Source organism: Cyanistes caeruleus, chromosome 22, assembly GCF_971803275.1.
Source record: "Cyanistes caeruleus chromosome 22, bCyaCae1.hap1.1, whole genome shotgun sequence".
Taxonomy (NCBI): domain Eukaryota; kingdom Metazoa; phylum Chordata; class Aves; order Passeriformes; family Paridae; genus Cyanistes; species Cyanistes caeruleus.
The window spans coordinates 6,581,355-6,596,383 of record NC_141722.1 but is presented as its reverse complement, the minus strand read 5'-3'; positions in this window follow the sequence as shown (position 1 = coordinate 6,596,383).

Sequence of the window (15,029 nt, the reverse complement as noted above, 5' to 3'; positions counted from 1 at the left end):
ATCCCACAAAAATGAGCGTCCTGCTCACCCTTGGGAATGTGCTGGGCTGGATCCAGGTGGGATCCATGGCTTTACTAAACTCAGATCCCAGACCAGGATTAATTTTGGAGTTTTTTGTGGTTTCCTGGGTGATTTTTCCTGGGATTTGCAGTTCCTGCCGTCCCTTCCCAAATCCTGCTGCAAAAAACATCTGGAGGACCTTCAGGGATTTTCCCAATTGGAGGCGCTGTGCTCAACAACTCGGAAAAATTGGAGTTACCCTGCTTTCCTTTCCCATTCCCAACTTTAATTCCAAAGGGATTCCTGGCTAGGAAGGAGTTCTGGGTTTTTCCTCCTGTTCTGCGGCGTGTGGGTCACTCAGCTGCTCCCTGGAATCTTGGAATGAAGGCTGGAAAAACCTTCCAAGATGTGAATCCAAGCAGGAATCCACTAACCCGTGTCCCCAGTGTCACATCCTGGAGGTTTTGGGATCCACAGGTTTTTGGGACAATGCCAGGGATCAGCGCTTCCCTGGGCAGCCCATTCCAGTGGTTGGCCAGCATTTTAGGAAGGAAATATTCCCAAATATCCAACCTGATCCCAGCCTGGTGCTGTGGATCCCAATTTCCAAAGGAATTGAGCAGGAAGAGATGATGAACTGGAATTTTTGCCTCAGTTTCTCCCTCAGAACATTGGGAACATCGTTACCCTCAGGTGCCAATCCCAAAGGCTTTGGGATGCAGGCCTGGCTGGATTTAGGGAATTGCAGTTCGTTGGAGTCAGGTCCTGGAGTCTCCCACTCCATATCCAAGGACAGACTTCCCAAATCCCAGCCTGGTGCTGTGGATCCCTAATACCAAAGGAATTGAGTGGGAAGAGCTGCTAAAATGGAATTCTTGCCTCAGTTTCTCTCTCAAAACATTGGGCCCACGGCTTTGGGATGCAGGCCTGGCTGGATTTCGGGAAGTGCCTGTCCCACTGTACAAAATTCCAGTCTGGCTCCTGAAGAGCTCCGAAGGCCGCGGCTGGGAGGTTTCCGAGGACAGGGAGAGGGATAAGCAAACAAGAAGCGGGATCCGATTTCTCCGGAGTGGCGGGAGGAGATAATTGGAGTCTCCAAGAGCTGCTGATAAGATCAGACTCCGTTGCTATTTTCAGGCTCAGACAGCAGCACTGGAGACACCAAAATAAATCCTAAAACCTGAGCCCGGGGAGCTGCGGGCTCCCGAGGAGTTCTGGCTCCAAGGAAATCCATAAATATTGTGAGGTGTGGGATACCGGGATCGGCAGGGCCTGGCTTCCCGTGGGGCACCTCAGGGGGGCAGCTGGGGGAGAACTGAGGGGAAAAGGAGGAATTAAGGGGGAGAACAACTTGGCTTGAATTCCAAGAGGGATTTTATCTTCATTGGAGTGTCCCAGCAGCAGCTCCGGGCTGCAATTCCTTCTGGGAAGGAGGCAGGGAATAAACAGAGCCGAGTTTGGCAGGAGGATGGGGAAGCCAGGGGCTCCCGAGGGCGCCTGATCCGGCAGCAGCTCCAGGTGGAACCTCAGGCATCACCTGGGGGAAGAGAAAATAAACCTGGGATAGAAAACCTGGAGAGGGATGGATTCCAAGCTAAAAATTCCTGTGGGAATTTGGGGACAGATCCAAGCTCTCCGCAGCCATGGGAGGACAATGGGCGCAGCCACATGGGAGGGGTTCAAAGTGGATTTAAAGGAATTTTCCTCATCATTCCCACACTGAATTATTGGCCCAGCTTGCCCAGAGGGGCTCTGGAACATTCCAACATTGGAAATTTTCAAATCCACGTGGAGAAATCCCTGAATAACCGGCTCTGCTCCCACCTGCAGTGGTTTTCCAGGGTCAATTATCCCAGGACTGGAAGCAATCCTGCCTCCTCTCGGCCCTAGATGTACCAGGGTGGCAGAGGAGGGGATGCCCCAGCAGTGGGAATGCTTGGGATAATCCCATTTTCCCTTGCTTTGGGTCACCCCATCCATGTGGATCCGGTCATTCCCTGCTCCTGACAGTTGTTTATCCCAAAACATTTGGCTCTCGATGCATTCCAGATGAAATCCGACATCAAAGGCCCAACATTTCCTTCCCTCCCTCTGCATTCCCTTCCGTGGCTTGTATTGATCAGGGATTTCTCCATGGATTGGGAAGGGCAGTTTGGAAGGAAAAGGAAAGGCAGGAGCCGGAACAGGTTGGGAATGGCTGCAAATTCCTGGATCAGGGATTCAGGAGAGGCTGAGTTAGCAGCAGCAGGAGAGTGGGATTATGCAGAAAAAAACAGGAAATTTAGGAATATTAACCAGGGACTAATGGGAAGGTCCTTGCTAATGGGATGGAAATTCCAGGCCGGTTCTCCCAGGAATTCTGGAGCCAAAGGGAGCTGCTTCCATTTCATCCAGACCCTAAATGGAGCTTCCATCACCAGGGCACCCCCAGGCTCGCCCTCCCTCACAGCATCCCTGCTGGAAAGATTCCTGGGTTTGGGAACAGCTCCCTGGATCTCAGGGAAGGCTCCTTCCCAGAGGAAGAACAGGATCCTCAGGGAACAGCTAATTCCCAGGGCTGCCAGAGCTCCGGGACTTTCTGGACAACACTCCCAGCTGGGATTTTGGGGTGTCCTGGGCAGGGATAAGAGCTGGTCTCTGATCCCATGGATCCTCCCAGCTCAGGATATTCCCTCATTCCGTGATTCCTGGTGTCCCATTCCCTGAACTCTCCCTTTGCCTCCTGCCAGAGTACAGCCCATGATTCCCTGATTCCCTCTCAGCCCAATTCCCTGATTCCCTCCCAGCCCCTTCCCTGTTTGTGCTCTCAGGCACAGGCTGGGATTTTGGGAAGTCCTGCAGGGCCAGGATGGGAATCAGTGATCCCATGGCTCCCTCCAGCTCAGGCTATTCCCTCATTCCGTGATTCCCAGCATCCCATTCCCTGAATTCTCCCTCTCCCCTCCTGCCCGAGCCCAGCCTGTGATTCCCTGATTTCCCCGCAGCCCCTTCCCTGCAATCAGGGAGTGTTTATCCCACCACTTCCCTTTCCATGGGAGGCTTTTCCATGGCTTTTCCATGGCTTTCCAGACATCAAACAGCTCATTTCCCTTGGCTTTTCTCCGTGAAATGGCCTGGAACGGAGGCTCATAAACAACGGCATCAGCAACGCTGAGCTTGATTTAAAAGCCAGGAATTTTTTTTCCCTGTCCTTTTTTAACACTTTAAATCCAACATTTTTCCACGGCTCTGCCCGTTCCCATCTCCGGCTTTGCAGAGAAGGAAAGGGAAGGTGAGGAGAAGAACTGAGGATAGAAACTGGGATGAAATGATCCTTAAAGGATTCTTGGGATCGCCCTGTGGTGCTGGGAGGATCCTGCCCTGCTTGGGAATGGGGAATCCAGGTTACAGGGAAATGGGAGGAATTTTTTCCCTGGTTTATTCTTTTCCTTAGCAAATCCAGAACGATCCAAGGAAAAGAGCTTGGGCAAAGAGAATTTTGGGGAACAGCAGCATCCGGGTGGTTCTTGGCTGGATTTGAGGATCCTAAAGGGCTTTTCCACCCTTTGAGTCCCAAATCTGGCAGGGATTGGGACCCTCAACAGGTCAGGAACCCAGCTGGATTTCCAGGAGACTTTGAACATTCCTGTGCTTCACCTTGGGCCTGTCAGAGCTTCTTTCCTCTCATTCCCACAAAGAAGTGGGAATTCGGAGGGAATTCCTGTGTCTGGGGCCTCGGGCAGGATATCAAATATGAATTAATTCATTCTTTAGATGACATTAATAGAAATTAATAGAAATTAATAGAAAGAATTTTGCTGGCCAAATTGATCCGAGTTCAGACCCAGCCTCTTCTCCTCTGCTGTTTGCAAGCCAGAATCCCAAAATTCCATTTTTCCACGCCTCGGAGATGGGTGATTTGGGCTGGGAAGTGCATTTCACCTCCAATTCATCCACATAATCCATCAAATAATCTCTGCTGCAGCATCCTCCTGCCGCCTCCCTCCTCCAACAGCGCCGCTCCCTCGGGAATGTTGGAGAGGCAGCGGCCTCGTTGCTAATTGTGAATTGCACTAATTGGGATATTTGGGATATTTAATCCCGGCTGCTGAAACCATCCCGGGCTGGCTCATCAAAGAGCCCAGTGTCACGGACACAGAGGAGGTTTTCATGCCAGGGGCTGCTCCGGGCGCTGGCTCCAGCCTGGCTGGAGGGAAGAGCTGTTATTAGGGAATTAAAGCGTTCCAGCAGGGCTCCGGCCAAGCCGCACCGCGCTGGGAGCGAGGAATTGCATCCCAGGCGGAGCCTGCCGGGGCTTCAGCATTCCCAGGGAACGGGGGACGGGATCAGGGGCTCACCCTGCTCCCACATGGGGCCGGGAGCCCCGGAATTCCTGCACCTGGAGCCTTCCCAGAAGGGATCTGAGCTCACAGACACTGGGAAAAGGCTCCCTGATCCATGAGGAAAAGGCTCCATGATCCCTTACGAAAAGGCAGCCTGATCCGTGGAGAAAAGGCTCCCTGATCCATGAGGAAAAGGCAGCCTGATCCATGAGGAAAAGGCTCCCTGATCCATGAGGAAAAGGCAGCCTGATCCATGAGGAGATGTCTCCATGATCCATGAGGAGAAGGCTCCCTGATGCATGGAGAAGGCTCTGTGATCCATGAAGAGAAAGCCCCATGATCCATGAGGAAAAGCCTCCATGACCCCTTAGGAGAAGACTCTGTGATCCACAGGAAAAGACTCTGTGATCCATGGGGAGAAGATCCCATGATCTCTTTGGAGAAGACTCCATGATCCATGAGAAGGCTCCATGATCCATGAGGAGAAGGCTCCATGATCCCTTGGGAAGGAGAAGGCTCCATGATCCCTTGGGAAGGAGCAGGCCTGGCCCTGGGCGAGGCTGAGCTTTTGGGAATAATCCCAAATTTTGGCATTCCGTATTAATGCAATGAGCAATTCTTTGTGGTCCCAATGTGGGATTTTTTGGTGGGAATTTGGGATTTTTTATCCAGGCAGTGAGGCCTGGAAAACAAATTGGGAAGTTGGATTTTCCAATTGAAACCCATCCTAATCTCAGGAAAGCTCCCCAAAAGCGTTTCCATGTGTGGCACCCTCCCCTCCCCACTGCAGCTTCCAGGCCCATTTCCCATCTGTTTCCAGCTAAAAAAAAAAGGTGGAAAAGAAGGGAAAATCTGCCCCTCATTCCCAAGGAATTATCCCAAGGAAATCCCCAATTTCTTGGGATTTCAATCCCCACAGCTGTGACCCCTGGGTGATTTCTGCCAGGAAAACCCAGACCGTGCTCCTGGGAAAGGTTTTTCCTGATTTTTTTTTTAAGGTTGGAATAATTTTTTCCCTCTTTTTTCTTCTCCTTGCATCCCAAAACCTGCCCAGGCCTCCGGTGTTTATTTGGGAACAATGGAAAACTCCTGGTTCTCCTTCCCAAACCTTTCTTCTCCAGCCTAATTAGAGTTCCTTCCATGGCTAATTAAATCCTCCAGGGGATGAATCCAAATTTCCTGGAATCAAAATCAGCTGGATTCGCTCTGGGCTCCCCCATGCTCTGCTCTCCCAGGCTGGAATCTCCTTTTCCTAACAGGGAACACTCCGGGATTGCACAGATTCCAAGGAATTCTGTCACTTTTCCTCCTCTTCTTTGCTTTTTGAGATTTTAGGGAATTTTATTTCTAAGCAGAAAACTATTTTCTTTTCCAAGTACGAACTTTCTTGTTCATTCTGGGATTGCAGGATGTGATTCCACAGCATCCCAGCCCAATTCCAGCCTCATCCCTCCCAGCCTGGAATGACGGAATGAGGGAAAGATTTGCAGCAGGGAAATCCCAAAATCCCCTTCAGGACAGTGGCAGACCCTGGATTCCCGGGAGAATCCCGAGGGAGGGATTTGCAGGGCTCCCATCCAGGCCTTTCCCAGTCCCATCAATCCTTCCTGGACACTTTTCCAAGGATTCAGCTGAAAAAGGGAAAATCCCTTTTAGTGGAATTCCTTCCCAGCTGAATCTGTCTGGAATCCCAGGATGCAATTCCACGGCATCCCAGCACAATTCCAGCCTCATCCCAGCAGGAAAGAGGGAATTGCAGCAGGGAAATCCCCAAATCCACCTTCAGTCCCTGGAGAATCCCGGGATTTGCAGCCCTGAGCAGGAACCTCCAGACAAAATAAACACCCGGCAGGGAATATTTATTTTAGTCGCATTCCAGACTCTCAGATTTCTGGCGGTTTCCAGCTCTCCTGGAATTCCGTTCCTCACAGGTCCCTCCTTTCCCTGGGAGCTGCTGTCCCCAGGAATTGGCTCTGGTGCCTTCCCCAAGGGAATTGTTCCACTTGGGATTTGCAGCCGCAGATCAATATTTGGGAATTCACACCCAGATTTTGTGTGGATTCTCTCCCGCAGGACAGGGATCCTCGGGAGCGGATCCAGGAGCACATCCTGGCCTTTCCCAGGCTTTGGATGGGGTGGAATCATTAAAACCTGAGGGAAAATCATCCCTGAGAGCTGATTTTTAATTAGAAATTAATTGTTAATGTGCTAAGGGAAGGTTTGGGTTTGGGGTTGGGGTTGGGGTTGGGGTTGGGTTTGGGGTTGGGGTTGGGTTGGGAAGGGAAGGTGCGGAAAGGGAAGGTGCGGGAAGGGAAGGGAAGGGAAGGGAAAGGGAAAGGGAAAGGGAAAGGGAAAGGGAAAGGGAAAGGGAAAGGGAAAGGGAAAGGGAAAGGGAAAGGAAATCCCCACAATTTCACTCTCAACTCCTCCTGCTCCCCCCAGATCTCCTCCGTGGCACCAAGAGCTCTCCCTAATCCCAGTGTGAGCATTCCCAGATCCCACTTGGAGCATTCCCAGCCCACGAGAACCGTGGCCCATCCAGGGTGGGCAAACAAAGGGCTGGGCCCAGCCTGGCTCCAGCCAGGAATTCCCAGCCAGGCCGGAGCCAGACGCATCCACATTCCTGCCTGGAGCCCGGCCCTCGGCTCGGGAAGATTTGCAGGCTCTGCTCTCCCCCACGTTCCCTTTCCTAAGAAAAACGGGCTGGAAGTTTGGGAAAGGGGGGCTTGGTCCAGGTTTTTTTTGAGATTTTTAGGGATTGAACTCCAGGATTTTGTCTCTGAGCATGAAGGGTTTTCCCCCTCCTCGTTTTCCCAAGAGGTGAAAACGTGTGGAGGGATAATCTTCCAAAAATGAACAATTCCAGAGTGGGAATTCCAGAGGTTTGGCTCCAGTAAAACCAGTAACAACCAGCGGCTCAAACTCTGTCCCACTCCTGATCTGCCCTGCAGGAAAACTTCCAAAGAAAAAAGGACTGGAAGGTTGGGAAAAGGGAGCTTTTCTCACAGGTTTTGAGGGCTGGGGGGATTTTCATGGATTTAGCTCTAGGGTTTCACCTCAAAGAATGAAGGGGGGTTTCCCTTCTTTTCCATTATTCCCAACATTTATTTGGATCAATTCCCCACTCCAAGATGGGGCTGCAAAGGGAATAAATGAACCTGCAGAGCTTCCCAGAGGAAATATCCCGGTTATTTTAAGGCTCCAGCTCCGGAAATCTTTCCCTGGGAGGGTAAAGAGGCCCCGATTATTCCATGGATTCCCCATCCTTGGAAGCACCCAGGCCAGGCTGGAGCCCCTGGGAGTGTGGCAGGGATGGAAAAGGATGAATTCCAATTCCCACCAATCCCATTCTGGGATTCCCTGCGGATTCTCCCGCCACAATTCCAGGCCTCTATTTCCCCTCTTTCCTGGGAAAATCCGAAATGTAAAGGCATCCATGGAAAAGTCCATCCCGTAGGCAGCGCTGCCCGTTCCTGCTTTATCCCAGCAATTCCTTCCTCCTTTCGCACTCCTGGGCATGCTCTGAAAGCATCCCAGAATTTCCCACTGTTTGCTCCCTGCTTTTCCTGTCCCTTCCCTTTCCGGAAGCTTGAGATGGGGTTTGAGGGAGAAACCCCAGAACTCCTGCCAAAATCAGGAATCTGCTGTGCAAACCCTGCTCCCATGTCCCGAGGGCTTTTCCTTCCCCTCCAGTTCCTTCCCTCTGGACAATTCTGACATCCAGGAATCCGGCATTTCCCACAAAACCGGCATCCCGGGAGAGTCAGCTGCTTTTCCAGACCAAAATCTGGGAAATGCTGGATTTTGTGTCCCAGAGGCATCAGGGGAATGGGAGGAGATTCTTCCTGCTGGGAACACTGGGAGATTACAGAATTCCTGAGCACTTCCTGAATTTCTCATGAATTCCTGAATTTGCTGAGCAGTTCCTGAAATCCTGAGGAATTCCTGCATTTCCTGAGGGGTTCCTAAAATCCTGAGGAATTCCTGAATTTCCTGAGCAGCTCCTGAATTCCTGGGGACTTTGTGATGGAGGGGATTTAAATCCGATCCCATTCCCACATTTCCACCATCCCAAGGTGCTCCAACCTGGCTGTGGGCACTTCCAAGGATGGGGCAGCCACAAATTCTCTGGGAATTCCATCCCAGGGCCTCCCCACCCTCACAGGAAGGAATTTTTTCCCATTTTTCCCCAATATCCGACCTCAACTTCCCCTCTGGCACTGCCACTCCAGCCCTTGGCCAAAATCCCTCTCCAGGAAAACCCAGGATGGGATTTCTGCCCTTAAAACCTTCCCAGGGAACCTTCCCTCTGCTCTTCCATTGGGAATATTCCCCTCATTCCCAAACTCTCCACCATTCCCTCCTTTCTTTCATTTTCCAGCTGCAGAATTCAGCTGGAGCAGCCCCAGGAGCAGGTGCTGGGCGTTGGGAGCAGCTTTTCCAGCCCATCCCTTTTCCAAACGGGTTGGATCCCAAAGGATTGGGAATTCTCACAGCGAGATTGGGAAAAAGTGGGGAAAAACTCTGGGAAAATGCGTTAAAAGTTCCCATCTGGCTGAATTCCAGGCAGATGAGGCCAGTTGAAAATTCCCAGGATTGACAAAGGGAAGGAGAATCCCGGCTCCGGCCCAGCCAGGTGAGCCAGATCCCATTCCCGGGATCAGCTGGGAAAGGGAATTCCAGCTGCTTCCAGGGCCAGGTGGGGATGGCTGGAAGGGAATCGGCTCTTCCAGGGAAAATTGGGATCGTTGTTTCATTTCTGGCTCCAGACTGTGCTGGAAACAATGGGAAAATGGAGATTCCCAAAAGTTTCTCCAAGCTGCGCTTCCCAAGGTTTGGGCTCAAAGGCACCGGGAGCGGCTCCTGCAGGGTGGAGGGGAAGGAATCAACTCCAAATTCCCCAAATTCACCTGGATTTGGACACAGGAAGCTCCAAATTCCACAAAATTAACTGGATTTGGAACCAGAAAACTCCAAACTCCTCCAATCCATGTGGATTTGGATCCAGAAAATTCCAAATTCTCCAAAATCCACCTGGATTTGAACCCAGAAAACTCCAAACTCTGCCAAATCCACACAGGAAACTCCAGTCTCCCAAAAATCTGCCTGGATTTGGATCCAGAAATCTCCAAACTCCCCAAAACTCCAAACTCCCCCAAATCCTCCCGGATTTGGACCCAAGAAAATCCAAACTCCCCCAAATCCACACAGAAAATTCCAAACTCCCCAAATCCTCCTGGATTGGCTCCCAGAGCATCTGGAAGCGCCAGGAGCGGGATCAGGGCCAGCAGCTCCCGTGGCTCCTTCCCAGGCAGTGCCGAGGGATAAATGGGAGATTCCCACTCTGGAATTGCTCCCAGGCCTTGGGGACAGAACAGGAAAACTCCCAGAATATCCCAGGAACCGGCCCGGGGCCCATCCTGCACTTCCATTTGCATTCCTCACTTTTCCTTTCCCGTTTTTTCATCCCTTCCGAGGTTTTTTTTGGGGGGGGGAAATCCGATATCCCGGGAATTGCCCTCAGCTCGTTCCTGCTCCTCAGTCTGCGGATCAAAGCGCCAAAGGAGCCCGAGCTGAAAGCAAGGAAATCCAAACCTGCCAGGAAAAGAAAACAGCTCCTGGAAGGAAAAAAAAGGAAATTTGGAGAGAATTCCTGCCCTTCTGAGCATCCCTGGGTCAGCTCCAATCCCTGATTCCTGGGAAATGGCCCTGAGGGAGCAGTGGCTGGGTTCGGAAGCCGAGATCATTTTGGGGGTGAAAAGGATGATTTGAGTTTGCCAGGAAAATTCCTCAAGCCCTTATTCCATATATTTTTCTTTGGAGTTTTTGGTGGTAATTTCCCAGGAATTCCAAAAGAAAAATGGGGAATCAAAGGCAGGGGATTTTCCTGGGGGGCTCCAAACCAGCGACAATTTGTGCGGCTGGGAAGGAGAATCCATGGAATTCTGTGGCGGGAGATGTCCTGGGAAAGAATTTAAAGGGAAAATCTTTGGGATGGAGCAGAGATGGAAAAAAGCACCAAATTCCCTCTTCTCTGGAGGGGATGTCTTGGAGCAGTCCCTGCCTCTGGGAATTCTGGGAATTCTGGGAATTCCTGGAACAGGCTCCTGCCAGCAGGAATCAGCTCAGAGAGGCTGGAATCACCCTTGGGATTTGCCTTTCACCAGGATTCTTTCCATGTGAGGAATTTTTGGCCACTTTTCCATGGAATTTTTTTGGGATGCAGAGCCAGCCCAGGAGTGTGTGAGGAAAGGAGGGTCTTTATCCCATCCTGGAAAAAATTCCATGTTCCCCTTAGGCGTTAAGGACAGGCCAGGGAATGGCAGCGGGTGGGAAGCTGAAACTCCCTTTTCTCCATGGAATTTCTGGGAGCTGGGAATTCCCAGAGATCCCAGCCCCCAAAAAAGGGATGTGCTCATCCCAAAAGAGGCGGATTTAAATTCCAGAAAAATGAAGCACAAAGCCAAAAAGATTCCAGGTTTTCCCAGTCCTTCCTTCTGCTTTCACAGCTCCCAGATTCCCTGGATTCCCCTTGGGAATCTGCCTTTCCCAAATTCCCAGAATTCCTCATCCCAACCCCACAGGGAGATTGATCAGCTCCAGAATGCTCAGGATGGGATGGGAGAGAATTAAGGTTTTCTCCTGGGATTAAAGATTTGATTTATCCCTAAATTAAAGATTTATCCCAGAATTAAAGATTTTCCCCTGATTTTTCCAGCTTTAATGGCTCCATGGGAGACTGGGCATGGGCAGGGAGGGAGGAGCTGCAGGAAAATCCTGGAAAATCCCTTTTTCCCTGAGCTGGGGGAGCAGGGGAAGCCCCCAGGGCTGCAGGAGGAGCAAATTCCAGCCCAACATTCCCATTTTTCCCGGGAATCAGCTGCCAGGGAGGTGCCAGAGATGCTATCGGATCTTTGGCACCCAAATCCAAACTGAAATTCCCAGCTCCCGGAGCTCCTGGAGCCAAGGAAAAATGGGAATGAAACAAATTCCAGGATTTGAGGGAGAGTTTGGAATCCTGGTTCTGAGGAAGAGCTCAGGATTCCAGGATTCCTGGTTTAAGCAAGAGTTTGGGATTCCTGGTTTGGGGGACAGTTTGGAATTCCAGGATTTGAGGGACAGTTTGGTTTGAGACAGAGTGAGGAAATACACTGGGAAAAGAGGGAATGAACAAAAGCACCAGGAAAGAAATAAAGTGGGAAATGAACAGGGAGAGCGGTGAAATCCCAGATCCTGCTTTTAATGGGAATTGGAAGGAGAAACGATCGGAGTTTTCGGTGCTTCAATCGGCCGCTCGAGGGGAGCTCACACGAGCCAGGAGCAAGGGAAAACATGGAATATTCTCCCAATCCCACATAAATTCACCCGGAGTCAGCCTGGAGTGAGGCATTAGAAGCATTTCCAGAATGTGAAATTCCAAGAGAACTCAAAAAACCTCAAAACCGATGGAAAAAATCCAAGGAATTTCAAAACCAATGGAAAAAATCTAAGGAATTCCAAAACCAATGGGAAAAATCCAAGGAATTCCAAAACCAATGGGAAAAATCCAAGGAATTCCTGGGGTTTGTTTGGGAAGGGGCTGGATGGGTTTGGAATATTGGGAGGGAAATAAATATTTCCCTGCAAATTCCAGCTGGGAAGGGCTGGGGAATTCTGGGAAGAGCAGGAATCCTGGGATAGCAGATCCCAGGACAGGAGGTTTCTGTGGCCAAGGGTCACCCTGACATCCTGAAAATTAATTCAGGAATGAATTCAGGCACCAAAATCTGGGATTTGGGGGTGAATCCGCTGCTTTTGGGAATGTCTGGAGGTCCCAAACCCCAAATATTGAATTTGGTTCTTTCTCAGCTTCCTCCCCTTGCCCAGGCTGGGATTTTCCTGGCCGGAGACTCCAGGGATTGATTTTGTCATCACCGGCCTCATCCAGAGCTGCTGAATCCCTCACTTTTCCTGGATTTGGGAATTTTCCGGCTGTTCATGGACCTTTCCTGCAGAGGCTCCATTTTTGGGTGGTTTTGGGTCTTTTTTTTTGTTGTTCCAACCCATTTTGCCCCCTTTGAATCCCCCAAATCCACACAGGAAACTCCAAACTCCCCAAAATTCACCTGGATTTGGATCCAGAAAGCTTCCAACTCCCCAAAATTCACCTGGATTTGGACCCAGAAAGCTCCAAACTCCCCAAAATCTCTGTGGATTCAGACACAAGAAAATCCAGGCTCCCCAAAACCACACAGTAAACTCCAAACTTCCCAAAATTCACCTGGATTTGGACCCAGGAAACTCCAAACTTCCCAAAATTCCAAACTGCCCAGAAGTCCATCTTGGCTGGAGCTGCAGTGAACGAGGAATCCATGGGAACATCCCAAGCTAAAAAACTCCCGAAAAAATCCAAAAACACCCAGAAAAAAATGGCTCAAACAATTTTAGGGATGCAGAGGAAATCCCAGGAAGCCAAAGCCAGGATCATCCCAAAGATCCTTCCCGCTCCTTCTCCCGGGATTCTGAGGCCTCATTCCTGCTCCCAGGGAAATTCCAGGAATTTGAATCGAGTTCTCTGTTCCTGCCCAGGGAGGTTTCAGGATTTATTCCGGATTTTTGGAGCTGGGAGAACAGCGGGAAAACGCCATTAAAGGAAAGAATGAGAGGGCTGAAAAAAATATTATTAATTAATTATTATCAACTATTAATTACCAGTCATTAATTATCAATAATTATATATGTTATACATTTGCATTTTATATTTCATATTTTAATAATAGAATATAATAGAATAATTATAATTAATTTTCTTCTCCTGCCCAGGGAGATTTCAGGTTTTATTCCAATTCTTTGGAGCTGGGAGAACAGTAGGAAAACACACTTAAAAAAGGAAGGAGAGCTCTGAAATAATTATTATATATAATATATATCATATATAATATATATCATATATCATATATCATATATATCATATATCATATGTCATATGTCATATATCATATATCATATATTATATAATATATATTGTGTAAAGTATATAATATATCATATAGTATATAGTATATACAACATATTATGTATTATGTATTATGAATTATGTATTGTATATAATATATAATATGTATTATGTATTTTGTATAATATATATTATGTATTATTATTATAAAATATATAATTTATAATATATAATTTATAATATATGAAAAATTATAGATTATATATCACATATTATATATCACATATTATAGATTATATAATATATATCATATATTATATATCATATATTATGTAGATACAATTATATCTTATATATATCATATATATGTGTATATATGTGTATATATATGTATATATATGTGTGTGTGCGTGTATATATATATATATATATAAAATATACTTATAATAATTATTCTAATTATAATCAATTTTTTTGTCCTGCCCAGGGACATTTAAGGCTTTATTCCAATTTTTGAACCGGTGAGAACAGCAGAAAAGCGCCCTTAAAAGTTGGAGTGAGAAGTGTAAAAGCAGCATGATGAATTCCTAATTATTGTTTTATTACTTCCTAAAAATTATTATAATTATTAAAATTAATATATTTAGTATATAACATCGAATTTATATAATTATTATGTATAATAGAACTATAATGATATATATATAATTACATATATGTAATAAATACTAGATATATTATATATATTATATATATATTATTAAACATCATCATTATTCCTATATATTATAACTAGATATTAAGTACATATTAATATTAATATTAGTAATAATGATAATGATAATGATAATTATGATAATAATACAAATAATGATAATACAAATAATACTAGTACTAGTACTAGTACTAATACTAATACTAGTACTAATACTAATACTATTACTAATAATTTTCTTTTCCTCGCCAGGGAGATTTCAGGCTTTACTCCTATTTTTCTGAGATGATATTTAAATTATATGTAGTGATATTCAATAGTGGTATTGAATGCTGTTTTGTGATATTTGATGTTATTTAGTGATATTCTATAATATTTTGTGATATTTAATTTTATTTTGTGATATTTAATGCTATTTAATGATGTTAAATTATATGAATGTAATTATATTTAATGATATAATATATATATTAATATGTTATATAATAATATAATAATATATATTAATAATGATGTATATAATATACTATTTAATGTTATTTCAAGTTTTGAGTACTATTAATTTAATTCTATTTAATGTTATTTAGTAATATTTAATAATATTTTGTGATATTTAGTGCTATTTAACAATATTTAATTATATTGATTTAGGTATATTATATTATTTTATTTATTATTATATTTATTATATTATTATATTTATTGCTATTTAGTGATATTTAGAAATATTTAATAATATTTATTGATATTTAATTATATTTGTTTAATGCTATTTAATGATATTTTATACTATTAATTTAATGCCATTTAATGCTGTTTTGCGATATTTAATGACCTTTAGTCATTATTTTATTAATAAAATATTTTATGAATTTATTTTATTAGTTTTATGAATCTATTTTATTAATTAATGAAATTTTCCATGCTCTTTAATGTGTTCTCAGTTTTCCAGAGCTCTCTTGCATCCCTTTGATACTTCCAAGGAATTTTTACCCCCCAAAATGTGCTGGAAAAAACTGGAATTCTGCCATTATTGAGGGGCAGGAAGGGATTTAGA